General features: G+C 36.2%; 1 long non-coding RNA gene across 1 annotated transcript; it reads right to left on the bottom strand.

Annotated features, from left to right (window-relative positions):
* Positions 1–1,973: 1,973 nt before the first annotated feature.
* On the bottom strand, positions 1,974–7,290 carry LOC116529421. The gene is made up of 3 exons (XR_004259499.1): positions 7,148–7,290; positions 6,828–6,908; positions 1,974–3,490 (listed from the first exon to the last, which is right to left on the bottom strand). It is a non-coding gene; the product is annotated as an uncharacterized LOC116529421 (long non-coding RNA).
* Between the last annotated feature and the right edge of the window lie 10,219 nt (positions 7,291–17,509).

Raw genomic sequence — 17,509 nt, 5'->3', positions numbered from 1 at the left:
CTGTAGTCTCTTTAGAGAACATGGATAATCAAATCGTAAGTAAGTTTTATGTTCATCTCTGAAGGAGTTACCTTTCATTGTCTACAGTCTTCTTACAAAACCCGTCTTCAAGCCATTAGTTTGTATATTGACCTGAGTTGCTGATTAGAGTTTGACCATTGATAGGATATAGAGCCTACAACATAGAAAATTTTATAGTGAAGATTATTTTGCAAATAGTTTTAAGGGCATCTTATAGACATAAGATAATCAAAATGATACAAATGACCAATAAATATCATAAAAGTTTAGCTTCCCTATAAATTAATGAATGCCGATTTAAAGAAATCTGTTGCATTTTGCATATAAAATTGCCAAAGTGGAGAAGAGAGCATAGTATAATATTTAATACTGGTGAGGGAATATATACATATATTCTATTTAATATATATATTTAATATACTATTATATGTATATATCACTGGTGGGATATACAAAGATGCAACTTTTCTAAAGGTGATTTGTACATAAAGTATTTTTAAATATTCTAAGTTCTGTATGCCCTTCCACTCTGAAATTCTACTTTTTGGAATTTAAGCTCAAGAAAAAATTATGAATATGTATAAACATTTAGCTATATAAACTGTTCATCTAGACCTTACTTCAAGTGTCATTTATGAGAATGAAAAATTTGAAAGCATCCTAAATGTTTAAAATGAGGAATAAGCTAATAAATTATGGTAGTTAGTATGATTAAATATTGTTCAAGGACGTAAAATAATGTACAACCTATTTAATGACATGGAAATATATTTACACTATATTGTCTGTTGAATAAGATACATTTCAGACACACACACACACACACACACACACACACACACACACACACTTGCTCAGCCACTCACATGTGACCAAACTTTGTAGAATGTGTACTATGGCCTCTTATGTAGTATTTAATGTTAGGATAATTTTGAAGCTATCCCAAGGGATTTAAATTTATAGTTTTAAATTATTTTTATATAAAAGTTAACTTCTCTTCATTCTAGAGCAATTTGAAATGCTTTTAAACAAAACAAAGATAACCTACTTATTTGAAAATCTATATGAAGATATATAGAAGAGAATGTAGACTGGAAGGATACATAAGAAAATATTAACAAGAGATTTGTAGCTGGTATGTTGTGAGTTATTATTTTCTTGCATTTTTAAACATTTATACACGTAATATGGGTAATATATTTTTAGTAGCTAAAAAGTATGATTGAGAATTATTGCTTAGTTATCCTACACTAAAACCAAGTGAAAAGAAATCCTTGTAACTCTTACAGATGGAAAGATGGGGCAATCAGAAACAACCTGTCAACTGGGAACAACTGGTGTGGCTGTCAAAAACGTAGATTCGAATCCTGTTTCCCTGAGTTAACTAGCTGGGGGACACTAGGCCACTCACTTAACTTCTCTGAGCTTCAGTGTCTTCTAAATATACCTATATCTCTTAAAAGGGAAATGGTCAAATGCAAAAAGAAAATTCTTGGCTTCGTTACATCTGGATGTTGAGGTGTAGTGGCTTCTGAAAGGGCTGCACATGCTTGCCTGTTTCCCACCCCCGTTCCAGTTCAATGCTTCACTCATTGTCCTAAGTTGCATATGCTTAAAAACCAACATGACTTTTACTTTGTAACATTCGCTTTGAAGGATTTTCTGTTATTAAAATGAAATCTATCTTTTCAGAAGAGAGCAGAGCAATAAGTAATCAAGCCATGTTCATAACACTTTGTCCCCAGTAATTAGTAAAACATCATTGTTGGAGTTGTGGCCTTTGTCTGAGCTCCGAGACAGCAGGGCCCATCCAAGTCAAGTTCTCTTCGCCACTGTAACTCCTATGTCTGCACATAGTAGGTTCATATCACCCAACACATTGATGTGATACATCCAAATAACAGTTTCAAGATTTACGCTCTGCATTTTTAACGAATATTTATTTATCTCTTTGTAGAAAAATTGAAATAAGTAACTAATACATGATTATATAATACTTTGCTTATTATTTAGCTACTAAATAAAAAATGTATAATAGGAGAAGAACAAGAACAGTTTCTGCTTTTAGAAACATGGGGCTCATGTTCAGTAACCAACAACTAACTCTCTCCTTTGCCAAAGGCCCTATCACACTCTCTCATCCCCATCCTCCACCTCGTAAGTCACAGTTGCACAGCTTGGAACTGGATCCTGGCTTGCACCCCTCAGGCAGTGCCTGAAGTGTGGTTGGCTGGTGAAGATGGCCAAGAGTAGGCCTTTGGGCACAGAGTACTCTTTATTAGGTCACTGGGGACGATTTTTTTTTTTTAAGATTTCTTTATAATAGAGCTGTTCAGTATCCAGACAGTAATTCAGTAATCACTGTGGCTGAAGTTAGACTCTAAGGATAAGCACACTTTCTAGAATCTGGCTTGGGTTCATCAGATTTGCACTGAGAACCAGATTGGCTGGTTCTCAGTGAAACACATTTACGGGAGAAACAGTATTAGGCTTTTAGTGCCTCAGTGTGCTCATCTTCAAAATGGGACTAGTTACAATATATAAATGTATATAAATCCTGTGACTGTTATGGAGATGAAATTAGTTAATATAGAGAGATCATGTTAAGCAGTGAAAGGACAGGGCAGGTTCTTAAATATTAGGTCCTACTAATTACAATGATTACTACTCGACTGCTCCTGGTGAAGGTCTGACCAACATTTCAAGAGGCCTTGTCGGAGGTGAGACAGAGAGCAAACTGAAATCTCTCTAAGCTTAGTGGTGAAGTGAGAAAATGGCTCAGATTATTAAAACCATGAAGATATTGAACTAAATTCCTTTACAAATTCCTTCATTCTTTACTTGGTAGGCACCAACCTGGCTATAAATATTCAGTAGGCATAGTTTTATAGTTGAAATAAAACTTAACAGTGTATGTTCAGCTTAGTTTAGTCTTCCATTGAAGGGTAGAATGAATTGTTAAGTGTTAGCCAGCCAGATGCCAGGGTTAAACTTAGTTCTCTTGCCTCACAGCCCTGGACTCTCTCTACTGTACATATTTGTCTTAATGGCTTAGAAGAGACTATTTTTAAGTTAAACCACAAACAAAACAAAAACAAAGCAAAAGACTGCAGCTCTCTTAAGTCTTAGGGCATTAAATGAGACTTTTTTTTGACATTATTATATTTTATAAATCACCTTATGTATTGGAATACACACACACACACACACACACACACACACACACACACACACACAGTCTCCCTCTTAATTATTAACCAATAGGCCTCTAGATCCAGTGCTTACAAATACATTTTTACAGGAAAATTCAAGATCCCATATGCCACTGCTTTCTCAGTAGTGTTTTGCGGAGGAATGACTAGCATGATACTAGAGGCTGCTAGGCTTGCATCCGGGGCAAGCATTGGCTGCATGGCAGTTGTGTTGTCCTCGGGTTCTAGGAAGCACTGATGGAGGACCTCATTGTCTGCTGCAATATAAAAGGAACACTTGATCAGAGCATGTCACTCTCATTCATTTTAAAAACAACATGCAGAGTTAAATAGATCCAGTGCTGAAGTATGTAGCTCTCCATGCTATAGAAGGAAGCATTGTCAGTAGATAAAAATTTTAAACTGACAGTTTAAGATGGTGTCATAAATTGTACTTTCCACAAGTTAACTTACCAGAGAATATGGCACTATTCACATTTGGCCAAAATTTACATGATGTGAATTTTGTTTTTGTGTTTGCCTATGTTATCTTTACTTGCACCATTATCTTGATTAATACACAAACAGATAATGAGATAGAAACATTGGAATAACTGCAACATAAGTAACGAGGGGAAAATAGTTTGATGAAAGTAGGGTCTCTTCATAATGAAATAGACAAAAAGCACATTTTGAACATGCATTTTCTTTTAAAGATTTTTTTCAAATTTGATGATATTTATTTAATGTTATCTAAGATTAAGGTACATCAAGAGAAAATAATTCTCTGTGCTATACCATAAAAGCTATAAAATCTAATTAGAGAGTGGAAGTTTGATAGAAATTATTATAGCCACAAAGAATTACAACATGATAAATAGTATAGATTTTAGGAACTTACTATCTAAGTTAGGTAGTGCATACATTCCTCAGCTATGTGAAAGTCATCTATAGAAATATTTATTCAGTAGTGAACTAAATGAGGTTGCTGAAGATTATTAAGGTCACTATAAAGACATTAAACCATGGAGAGGGAGGGGAAAAATTCTGAAAATAGAATCAATGGAATGTAAAGAGTCTGAAATCCACAAAGAACAGACGTATTGCATAAAAAATACTTTTTGACTTGTTATATAAATAGCTTCGTTTTTCAAAAGCATTAGGAAATACATTTTACATAATATGATCAGAAAAGGAAAACTGCATTCTGTGCAGAGCTTCATGTGAATTCATTTTCTTTGTTATGGCTTAACTAGCCCCAGCTTCTCACCTCTAATCATAACAGACTCCTTCTGGTTTAATTATGTTTCAAGTTCTGAAGATGAGTTAACCACTTACACAGTGAATTTGACTTGCATTGATCAGTTAAAAAAAAAAAGAAAGAAAGAAAAGAAGAAAAAGAAGTCTATGTTTTGATTAACCATTTAACTGACCAACATTGGCTTCTTAAGATGATTTTTTTTCAGTCATCCTAGTGAAGTGCCCAACATATAGACAGGATGCAAGAGGATCCCCTCAGACATTACAAAGGAAATGGTGTTATAAGTTAGTTTTTCATTAAATGCATAGCAGAGAGGCTGAGAACTGAAACAGAGAGGACTTCCACTCCACTGAAGGAAATTGTACCTTTAGGGACCAAATGGTGGAGAAAATTGCTAGAAAGAGCAGGACAATTTAACCTGAAGCTTGACTGTGCATCTTATCCATTTGTCCAGCTAAAAAAAATCAATTTCTCAGTTTACCCTGACAATTTTAATTGTAGGGCTGACTATATCACAGAAGAGCAAACATGAGATTAGATCTGAAAATATGTAATTTACTTTGGCAATCAAATAACAATAAAACTATTAAAATATAGCATCCCCTTCACTTATATACTGAACATGTGTTCTTAACATATTTTGAAATACATGTTCACCATACACACATATAGGATAGTTTCTTACAAAAAGTAATTGAAAAACTAAATGTTCATTGTCTAAATATCAGGGTTCTGGGAAAGTACTACTGACGTTTACATTGTGTTTTATCACATTTTTTCCTATTTTGAGGCTACGAAAAAGCAGATTTTATACTCAGATTTTTTTTTGTCTTTTTTAGACTCTAAAGATATTAAACTAAGAGCAATGATGTTTAGGCATGAAAAAGCTTAGTACTGGATGTTCACTCTTCAGAAATGTGAATTTTGGTGCTAGCTTTAATTAGCTTTATGAAATTAACCAATATCTATTCTCAATACCTATTTTCCAGTATAAGATTTGCTGGACACTAGTTCAAATTTCCAAGTTCCTAGTGTTCAATGAGAAAACACAACTTTCTGTGATCAGTAATGTGACATATTCCTTAATATAACCAAAATAACTTGCCTATCTTTAAAATGAAAATAATAATGAAATGAAGGGCTTAAAACAGGGAAGGAAAACCAAAAGATATCACATGATTCTTAAAGAAATCACTTGTATTTGGAACTGAAATTATGCAAAAACTATGGAAATATTAAGTTCACAGTCATGATATATATGTATGTGTATACCTTATTTGAGATTCCACTAAAATTCTGTGAGCTGAAATTCACTGTAGGTAAGAGAAACTAAAACTGTTTTTCTACTGGACCTTACCTTCCTTGGAGCTCAGTGTATCTGATGTAATAAATTCACACTTTTCTGTGTTAAATTTGTTCATACAATAGAAGCTTATAAAAAAGAATATAGACTAAAGAGTAAGTTGCATAATGAGATTTAATCTATGTAAAATATCTCCCAGAAGAAATGTCCTTTACTTTGATCATATCCCTTGAAACAAGATCCCCTGCTGGAAACCATAATAAATGAGAGCTTGGGAAAAAACTCGTCTGGCAGGCAAGCTTGCCTTTTAAAACAAAAGTTCACCAAACCCACCAAGTCCATGATCCTGGGGTGGGCTTAATTAATGTCAATGAAATCTCCAAGGTTTCCTGAGGCTTAAAGGGGAAATAAATCTCTTTGGATTCTACATGCCTTCCTCTCTGAGATACTCAAGATTGAAGACACACAAACGCACACACACACATACATTCCACCTGTGCATGTGTGCACACATTGTACCCATATGCACACATGTGTACACACATTCAGTCACATATACACACAAAGTAGTTGTCTATTTGATTATGCAATATTCTTTATAAAATTTAATTTTTTCAGGGTAGGTTCACATGTCACTTTACTGTGATTCTCAACATGGCTCCAGAATGTCAACAGCTATATTGTCTCTTGTCATCAGAATGATTTAGCATATTTCTCTGAGAGGACATAATAACATTTCTGTCTTGCCTTTCAGCTCTGTCATTGAATCATATTTTTATTAAATGCACAGTGATGCTCTGTCAAGCTCAACTGAAAAGACGTACCTGAGTAGAATCTTCAGTTATTTTTCATTAAAATTTTATTTCATGTTAAATAATTCCTCATTGAATTAAAAGGGTTTGTTTTTTTCCAACTGTGCACTCTATTTCATTTCACTCAGAGTCAAAGAGATTCTGGGCCTGATTACACATCCTTTTATCAGAAACAAATTAATGCCAATGCCAGTAAAATATTTAATTTTATTTTATATTGGTTATGTATAGAGACTTACCAAGAGCATGTTCACAGATCACAGCAACCATTTGTCCCCCAAACATGTAAGAGGATGCTAGAGATCAGCTTTCATTAATACCTAAACATAATATATAGTTAATGCTGATTCCCTGGGCTGGAAATAGCAATTCCATCCTGTAAATAACACATGTGACTTCTAATGTGAAACACACACATGCAACACACATACAATACACAATTTTCTGAACCGTTAAGCTGCTGTACCATACCTAGGGAAACAATCATATTCACTCCCCATTCACATCCTGAACAAAGGTTATTTTTATGAAATTTCTCTTTCAGTTGTTCTTCTCCTACCTTTCCAATTATGCCAGCCACAGCATTTTGAGCCTCTGAGTCTCTTTAAAAGTTTTGTTATGCAGACTTCAATTTTCTAAACATCTCAGAAATACACAAGTGGTCTTAACAAATATAGTGTGACTGCCGTGTGGTTTCGTTTGCTTTTGTAGTTTCTAAGACACTCTAGCATTATTTAATTAGCTAAAATTTCTTCTCTCTTGAGAAATGGAAACTCAATGAAATGTCAACAATGCTGTCAGTCTGCTTCAGGCTAAACTCATTACACAAAAACTAAAGGTAAAAATAGTCCAAGGCAGAATTCTTTGTCATAATTTTGAGGCCCACACCTCATGCCAATGAAATCCATATGTGATTCTATGAAAATGCTAAATTGGGAAGAGTAGCTAATAAATTATCTCAACAGAGGCAATAATTGATCAGTCCTCGCATAGAAATTTATCTAATTAGCCAAACAACATATCAAGTTCTGCCGAGGATCATCTGACTACTACATTTATTGCATAATGAAACCTTGCTTATCAGCCCTGGTAAGGCCAAAATCTGCTCTGTGCTGCTCTTTATTCCTAAAATAAACCCTTTTCCCCGGAGAAAGGAAAAAAAAATCATTGTCTTTTTAAGTGAAGTGCAGCCAAGAACTGAACAAAACTGCCTCACTTTATCTGAATTATCATGAAGGGTTCGGGATCCATGGGCTCATTACTAAGGATAATAAAATTTGGCATTTTCTATTGTCTGAGGGTTTATAAAGGCTAAATTTCTTGATTTATTTAAATAGATGGTAGGAAAGAGCAAACTACAAAAACAAGTGCTATATACTGAAGGCATGTGAATTACCTCCTTCCCAAGGATAATGCAAATTAGAAGTACGTAAAGCTTTGTCTGCACCTGGGATCTTTAATGAGGATAAAGAAAAATCAGACAGAGATTCTCCTGGGGAAAGAGAGGATCGTTATTTGAATAACCTGCAGTGAATTCTAATCAATGCGACGTGACTTTGAAAATGAATGTGGTCTTTCAACCCGCTATACTTGAGCTATAATATTAATCATAACTCCATGGTACAGTAAAGCTTATGACAAATGCTTATCCAGTGGACTCAGAAAAAGACTGGCTTGGGTGTGCCAAGGAGAAATGGAACCATGAAAATGCAAAGGCTCTTCTCTTTTCCTCCCTGCTAGCCCATTTATTGGCTAGTGTATTCTGTTATCTTTCTTTGATTATCTCTAAAGAGGTTGATGCAAATTGCATGTCATAACTGTAATTGTTTTCTTTTCTTCAAAGGTGACATTTTACATGCAGCTTATTTCCTGACACAGTCTTAGGAGTGTTATTTAACATTAAATTATATCAGGAAACTAGTGTGCCAATCTACTAAGGATGCATTAAACAGCACAGCAAACTGCTGCAACACAGGAGGGAATTTCAGCTCTGCCCTATTACAACACTGCATTCTTTATAAGTGCATCCTGGACCTGAACAAGGTTGAACATATACATGGCAGATTTCCTTGTATGTTAGATAGAAAAGTGGATGCTGACTTAAATAATAATTTTCAAAAAAAATCAGCTATCAAGTGTTTTCTGACTTAAAAAAATATAATTAGTTTTTGACAAGTTGACATTAAAAGGCTTACAGCAGAGACACATAATGCATTAAAGCTAAACTCTAAAGAATCACATGAGGAAGGAAGAAGATGATAAAATAAACATCTTAAAATAATTTAAATAATCTTTTGTCAGGAAGTAATTCCAGAGAAAGGAGAGGAGTGGCATATTTGCATCGGTCTAATGGAAATAGTGTTTAGTAATCAGAGCTGTTTTCCTGGTCATTGTTGCTGCTGTAATGTTCTGAAGTGAACTAAAAAATGGTGCAACACAGATACGTCATCCAGCATGTGCCATTACTTTGTAATGACTCCTTGTTCATAAGGCAAAACAGAAATTCATTCTTAAAATCTACATTCCCACAGGGGAGTGGTTTCTAGATTTCATGTGTGAAGTAAAAGGGAATGCTAGATGCCACTCACAAATCTGAAGGCAGCCAAAGTAGACAGGTGCACTTCAAACTTACTCTTGTTTTGTAGAATTTAAGAACAAGAGGCTTCGTGAGGCATCATATATTTCAGCCCTGCTTCGATACTGCCGTCAAATCATCATGGACACACAGATAGAATATATGTTGCAGATAAATGGAATAAATATATGTTGCAGATAAATAAATAAATGCAGAATATATGTTGCAGACACATGTATATGTAAACATATATGAGAGAGATATGAAATATATATGGAAAGTATACTTGAAATATATATATATTCAAGTATTTGGTTTGAGTCCACAGGCCTGAAAAACAGAAGAGCCAATAGTCCCTTGCAAGCTTGTCCTATAAAAATAAGAGTGTAAACTCCAGTTCAATGGCAGGAAATCAACATATGATCAACATTTCAATACATACATACATACATATATATATTCATACACACATATATTCAGGAATATATATTTGAATTTGTATACATATAGGTATGGAATGTACAAATTCAAATACATATCTATATCTATAGATTTAATGTAAATAAATAGGTAGAACACTGAACTTGAAGTCACAATCAGTCATCATGGTCCTCATATATTGTCATTAATGTATTTTTAAGTGTCATTTGAATTATCTTTCACTGACAGTTTTATTCCTAGCCAACATTATTGTATGGGAATTATCATGAGTTGTTTTATATGTGATTTTAAACTTCCAGACCTAATGCCGAGGATGTCCAGCACTTTTTGTTCCTTCCAATGTGCTAAGAAGATAAAACACTGTATGTGGTACACACTAATTTTATACCCATTTTAAAGAGGAGAATTCAGGGTGGGGATGGTTAATTTTGTATATCAACTTGACTGAGCCATGTGGTGCCCAGATATTAGGTTAAATGTTATTTCTGGGTATGTTCATAAGGATACTTCTGGACAAAATTAGCATTTGAGTCATAGGCTGAGTAAAGCCGATTGCCCAGATTGTCCACTCTAATATGGATGCACATCATACAGTCTGTTGAGGGCTTGAATAGAAAATTCAGAGAAAGGCAAATTGTGCACGTGCGTGCGCTCTCTCTCTCTCTCTCTCCCTCCCCCCACCCCATGATCTCTTGAGCTAGATGTTGATCTCCTGCCATTGAACTGGAATTTACACTCTGTCCTTGTAGGAGAGAGTTACAGGAGAAACTCCTGTTTCTCAGGCCTTTAAACTCAGGCAAGAACTACATCACTGACCCTCCTGGGTCTCCAGCTTTCTCTCTCTCTCTCTTTCCCCATATATATATATATATATATATATATATATATATATATACACACACACACACACACACACATATATATACATACATATCTCTCTATTATCTATGTATCTATGTATCTATGTATCTATGTATCTATCTATCTATCTATCTATCTATCTATCTGTCTATCTATCTGTCTGTCAATCCAACGATCCATTTATGTATCTAGCCTCCTGTTGGTTCTGTTTCTTTGAGGACGCTGACTAATACTAGGGTCTTAGGAAGGTTGTGTTAATTTCTCAATTTAATCCAAGTTGTAAATGGCAGAACTGAAAACAAAATCTATTCTTCTAATATTAACACATGATTCTTTTACAAAACAAATTTATTGAGTTATAATCTACATCCTATCAAATTCATGCATAAATATACAATTCAATGAATATTAGTAAACACACTGAGTTGTGCATCCATCATCATAATCCAGTTTTAGAAATTTTCTTCTCCCCAGTAAGATCCCTCATGCCTGTTTAGAGTTAATCTCTGTTCCTACCCTTAGCCCTAGGCAACCACTAATCTATTTCTGTCTCTATAGGTTTTACTTTTCTAGATGTTTCATGTAAATGGAATGGTGTAATATAAAGTCTTTTGTGTCTGGCTTCTTCCACTTAGTATAATGTTTCTGAGACCCTTCTCTGTTGTTGCCTCATGCTTTTTATAATGCATTTGTCTACTCTTCACTCTGCTCACTGCTTCTGCTCTATTTTGAGCTGTTTCTATTTTGATCTCAACTTGGGATGGGAAACAAAGAGATGCACTGTAGCATGGTGAAAAAAAAAAACGCACTAGCATTGAAAGGAAGAAGATCTGGATTTGGAATCTATGAGCAAGGCATTTTTATCTCTCAACTACCTCACCTGCAAAATCGTGTTTATTGGAAAGACCAAATGAAGTAAGGCCCAAAATGGTACTTAGAGAACCACATAAATAGTAGTTTATTAATATTGTGTTTATTACAGCATGAAGAGGTAAATGAGTCAAGTTTTCCAGATATAATAATCTCTTTACACTCAAGGAATTCTAGATCTAGTGTGAGAAAGTTTGATTAAAATAGTCTTAACAGTGATCTAAACTCCTTCAGTTCAGGTCACCATTCCCTAATGTAAACCCAAGTTCATGTTTATATGCCACAAGTGGTAGGTTTTTATTATGTACAATTTATAAACCACTCCTGAATTCTATTCAAGGTCGCCCACAGTAGCGGCCACCAGTCCCAGACTGTGAAAACTGCAAAGGAATCACTGCTGGTGTCTTTTGAAAATGCAGATTCCTCGACAGACAAAAATGGAGCTTAAAAACTTTCAATTTAAATAATTCTGAAAATGATCCATTTATATCCTAAAATCTGAGAACCAAACTTGACTGAAAATGGTTGTCAGATATATTACCTAGATTAAGGTCAATGTAATGATATTAGAGCATTCTAGAATCATATCACAAATTCCCATTGTGCAGAGGGTGCTGTTGGCCTCCAATATCTATTCTTCCCCTCTTTCTTTTAGCACTATTATCCCAGAATTTTAGCTGAGCTCATGATTTCCCAGCCTTCTTGCTGCTAGTATGTTCATGTAACTAACTGCTGGCCAATGACATTTGAACAGAAATGATGCATGCTATTTCTGGATCATGTTCTTTAAACTAAGAAGTTTACTTTCCATTCATTTTTTTTCTCTTCTTCTCAGGAGCTAAAATATGAATAGGGTGAGACATCCATGACTTGTAGATAAAGACAACATTACTGAATTGCAGAGCATCAAGATAGCAGTTTGGGTATTAAATAATCTCATGTATTGCCTACCAGCTTAGATTCTTAAGTGAAATGAATAAACTTTTATTTTGTATTAATTATTGTTATTCTTTCCTGTGCTAAATAATTAAACTGGTATCTTAATCAATATGCTAACTAAAAGGCATTCACTATTCAGAAAACTCAGTTAAGTAGCTTTTAAATGTCTCAATTGCTAAGTTTGTTTCTTTTCTGGACATGTTTACTTTACAATGCTTAAGACCTTGTCTCTCTGACATTCTATTCAATTTGGGGAGGCTGAAGATTTGGTCAGAGGAGCACTGTAACATAAAAGCTTGTATGTAGCTTGTATATACATCTAAATTCTAGATTCTCTACCTCATCTAGACCGAGTGTAGGGATTTACATTTGGTCTTATATGTTTTAGGTTTGATAAGTTTGGCATCATTGGCATGAATGAGTGGAGGGCAGGTGACCGGTCTTAGTTATCTTGGATTTTTCCAGACAACTTTGCACACATTAAGCAGTCAAAAATATTTGCTGATTTATTCTGAGCAAAAGACTCCTGCACAACAGTAGTGCTAACATAATGACATTTGTAGGCTTTTCCATAGATAAGGCACTGTAGGGCTATTTTCTTTAATAGGGAGTAGTAGACAGGTGGAATATGTAATTGCTGAGTCCCTTTAGCTTTAAAAGAGAGACAGGCCATGGTTCTCTCTCCCTTTTCCAAAATTCACTGCTGATTCTCTTCTACCCTACATAAAGTCCACAAAACTTCAATATTCTCCTTAAATGTGCCCAGGTCACTCTCTTTCCAGCTTTAATTTGCTCTAAACTTACCCTGAATTCTTGTTTTGTCCTGACTTACATTCTGCTCTACCTGTTCCCTCTGCTTGGAGATACATCTTCTATCAAATCCCCATCCACTCTGCATGACTGAATGCCCTTCAGTGTTAATGTGGATACACAGATCTTCTGATGGCAGGGGAGGTAAACAGTCTTGACAGTTCCTGGAAGTCCTTCTAATAGATTTTGAATGATGATATCTCACTGAAGAGATTCTGTACATTACAACTCCAATTCAGAAACCAGAGCAGAAGATGTTTGCTGATCAAGAGAGTTATCTCCAAATTCTGGGTTCCTGATGACTGGTCAGAGGGTCAAGGTAGGCCAAGATCAGAGCTGACTCCTGGCATAGTCCTTTCCTGAGGGCTGCTTCTATTTATAGGAACTATCACCAAAACATATCCTAAGTGTTTCCCGTCATCTCCACCTACTTCCCCCCAGTACTATATGTTAGTCTGAGCCATCATCATCATTTACCTGATGTTATCTGGAATGTTGCAACAGCCTCCCAACTAGTCTCTCCTCCACCATTCTAGTCTCCATGTCCCAATTAATTTCACACAAAAGAGTCAGAATGATTTAAAATGCTCCAATGGCTTTCTATTGCACTGATCGTAAATCCTAAGTATAACTCCACGGATCTAGCTTCTGCTAGCCCCTCTAACGTCACTTGGTACCGCTTTCCCCATGTCAACTATATTCTAGCCACACTGGCCTATTCTTCAAACACACCAAGCTCTCTTTTTTCGTGGCTTTTACACTTGCAACATCTTCTGCTGAGAACATCTTGTCTTTTCAGCTTTGTCTGGCTGGTCCTCATCAAAGAAGTCCCAACACAAAAGTCACCTCTCAGAGAGGCCTTCCCTGGCCTCTACTAATTAATGCTTCCCTCTCTCACCATATCAGACTATTTTCTCAGAGCACTTAGCACTATTTGAAATTAATTTATTTCAGTTGAGCACATCATTAGATATCAATAAACTGCTATTAAATGAATGCGTTTAGCAGAGTGGATAAGAGCACAAACTCCAGAACCAGTCTTGCTAAGTGAATCTTGGCTCTGACATTTGCCATCTATGTGTCTTTGGGCAAGTTAATTATCCTTGTTGTGACTCACTTTCCTAATCTGTAAAATGGGGATACTAAAAGCGCCTACATCATAGGATTGTTGTCGAGATTAAATAAATTAATATATGCAATGGAGAGGTACAACACTTGCGTGGAACATTGTGTGCAGTCAGAAAAATTAGGTCACCAATTAAAGAATGACATTTAAATTTCTAATCGTAACTAAAACTGAAAAGCATACCAGTAAGTACGTTAGTTGATCAAATGCGTTGATCAAGATGGAGTCAGAATACTGTGATCATTAAATGCCAAATTTTTAGGTCCCTGAATTATCAAGGCAAGCTGCTGTTTAGGGCCCTGAGTTTTTTCTTTATTACCTCATTTATCCAGAACATTTTACAGAATTATTATATGCAATGTTCTGTGCTCAGTTCCAAGATGTGTCAATTACCACAGAGTTGAGAACAGATGTAAACTAGAATTGACAGTATGATAGCATCAAGAGGTATGTATCCAGAGCCATGAGAACACAGAGAGGGAGCAGGGAGAAGGACACACCTCACACAACTCTCTTGTGGGTATGGACGGTGGCCAGGAAGTCTCCTGGTCTTGCAAGGCAGGCTGTAGCCTTGGACTGCGAGGTGTTTTGTGAGCATCTGTGCACTCCCCAATGTGGTGGAGAACACCACTCACCATGAAGGGCATGTGTAGTCACTCCATGAGCACACACCCAAGAAAGAATGCAGAGTGGTTTGCTCTCCCCAGCAGCATGTGAACAAATATGCCACACACATGTACTTATACAAATGCAGAAATATAAGATTGCTCAAGATAGGGAAGCAGAATAGTGTTGAAACTTGATGGTGTATCAAGCATTTCCTGAGGGATGTTGTCTGTCAGTTTGTTTGCACTGGCTGATTGAAAATCACATGTGGCTTTCAGATGTGGAAAAGGAAAAGTATTCGCATGTAACGATGGGAACTTTTTAAATATAATTCTTGATATAAACCACTTGGGCATTCATACGATATTCCTGGGCAAATCTTTGGGCACAAGTTTCTGGAAGGATATCTAAAGATCGTTTTAGTTTTCCCCTTCTTTAGCTCTGATACTCTTTCAGGGATGGGGCTTATTCTAGCTGAGGCCTACCTTCCCCCTCCTTTCTCTATTGCAAGAGGATGATAAAAATGTAAAATTTATTTTCACCCTGTTTTTCTTTCAATTAATGTGAAATCTTACTATGAAAAAGGCGAGTGGAAAACCAAATTCTGATAAGATTCACGTCATGATTAAAAAGTCTGTGAAAAGGCCACCCCAAAGACTGGTAGTGCATTATTGGCCTTAGAAAAAATTGTGTCTGGCAGAAGTGTAAGGGGAGAAGCAGATTAGCCATTTACCCAAATCAGTCCTAATACAAAAGTAAATAAAGATTCAGAAGAGGAAAGGGTACAGCATATTAGCAAGTGGATAGTCTTGGCGTCAAATAGACCTGTGTCTGAAGGAGTCCACTGCTGCAGACTAATTATTCTACCTTGGGGATGGAGCTTGTTAGAACGTCTCAATATTCATCTGTTTCTGGACTCACAGCCAGATTACATTTCCTAGCTTTCTTTGCCCCTAGGTGTGATTTCATGATTGAGTTCTGACCCATGACCACCTCCACTAACCCACAGCCAGCTACACTGAAATCTTCCATGAGACAAAAATTAAGTTCTGATGGGTTTGGCAGTAAGAATTTTGAGGTTCTTCTAACAGCTAGCCTACCTTTACACATTTGAATAAGATTATTAAACTCCATGCTTCAATTAATTTGTTAATGGAGCTAACATACCTACCTCATAAGGTTGTTATGTGGACCTTAAATGGTTTTTCTTTCTTGTCCTCAAGTTATTTTTTTCTTCTTTTGTGTGTTTATACTTTTTCTTATTAGTAAAAAAGAATCCCTATTCCTCCTTCACTGATATCTCATTCTCTCCTCCTTCACTGATCTCAACTTTGGTTGTTAGTTGGAAGAAAATTGTTAGGAAAAGTAAAGTAGCCCAAGAATCGTGCCTCTGAATAAACCATTCCTTGGAAGAAATGATAAAGAGCTTTAAGTCCTTAATTCAGTGTAAAGCATAGCTGGGGCCCTGTCGGCCAGTCTGAGCAGAGTCACATTAATGAAAACACAAAGGAAGTCTAGCAGCATTGAAGGTTAATATAGCTAATTACTAATTTTCTCAAAGGAGATGCCACAGGGATTTAACACAAACGTGTTGCACAGTTTCTCAGAAGTGCTTTCCAGACATCAGATTCTCTCCCCTGATTGTCATGACAACTATTAAAATCTCTCTCATGCTCTCACCTACTTGGTTTTCTTTCCACCAGAGTCATCCTTGACCTCCCTGTCTTCTCCCCTTCATTGCTGTCTCCCTGCTGAAGAGAACCAATGGAATTTCTGACCCTACCCACTGACCAAACTCCACCACACATTGCCATGAGCCTCACGTCCTGTCTCCTATTTCACAGAGGAAGGTACAATTCCTCTTGAAAGTGCAATTCTAATTTCTTCCAACAGCTTATCTTGTAAATCATTCTTATGGAACATTTCCAGTGAATAAAATTTTCTACCTTGTCATGATTTGATCTAATAACTTAGGTGACTTGAGAAGGAAAAAATGAGAATATTTAAATCTTCATTCTGATGATAAGCAGTCATAAACAAGTCTTCACAATCTTAACAAAGTTAAGAATTCATTCAAAGGGAAGGAAATTGTTCGGAAAGGCATGGGTGAACAGTGTTAATCTTTGGCCTCTCTGGAGAGGTGGGCAGAGCTGGCCAGATGGGAAGGAGTAGTGCAATCCAGATATGCTCCAATTTAATTCCCACAGGGAGAAGCTTCTCTTGTTAATAACACCACTTCCTTTCAAATGCCCATCCTGTCTGACACAGCCACATTTCTCATAATATCAGTTTAAGATGCTGTGAAAATGCAATTTTTTGTCTGTGAGAGGTAAATATAATCATTATTAATATTACTTCAGACTTCTCTTCAGGCATATTTATTCAGTCCCTGAGGGATTGGGACTCTACATAACTTGTTTCAGGTGAAGACAGGGTGAACCAACAACTTGGGATCCCAGTGGAGTAGGCAGTCAGGGGCACCCCAGCTTCCTTTGATGTCTCGTGCTGTGGAACTCGTGGTTGTTAACAACTTTGAAGGACACGCGATTTGACCTTACTTGTAAGCTAACGAGAGACATGTGAATCTTGAGCAAAAGGCAAACATGAGCTTCATGTTTGCGTTGGTTCCCTTTGTCACCCAGGTCCCATGGGGGCCGTGTACATGCAGTCACACCTTTGGGACACATCTGAGG

Source organism: Sapajus apella, unplaced genomic scaffold (genome assembly GCF_009761245.1).
Source record: "Sapajus apella isolate SASKATOON/1434 unplaced genomic scaffold, GSC_monkey_1.0 scaffold3, whole genome shotgun sequence".
Taxonomy (NCBI): Eukaryota; Metazoa; Chordata; class Mammalia; order Primates; family Cebidae; genus Sapajus; species Sapajus apella.
Note: the sequence above shows the minus strand (reverse complement) of the source record. Positions and strands in the feature narration are given on the sequence as shown.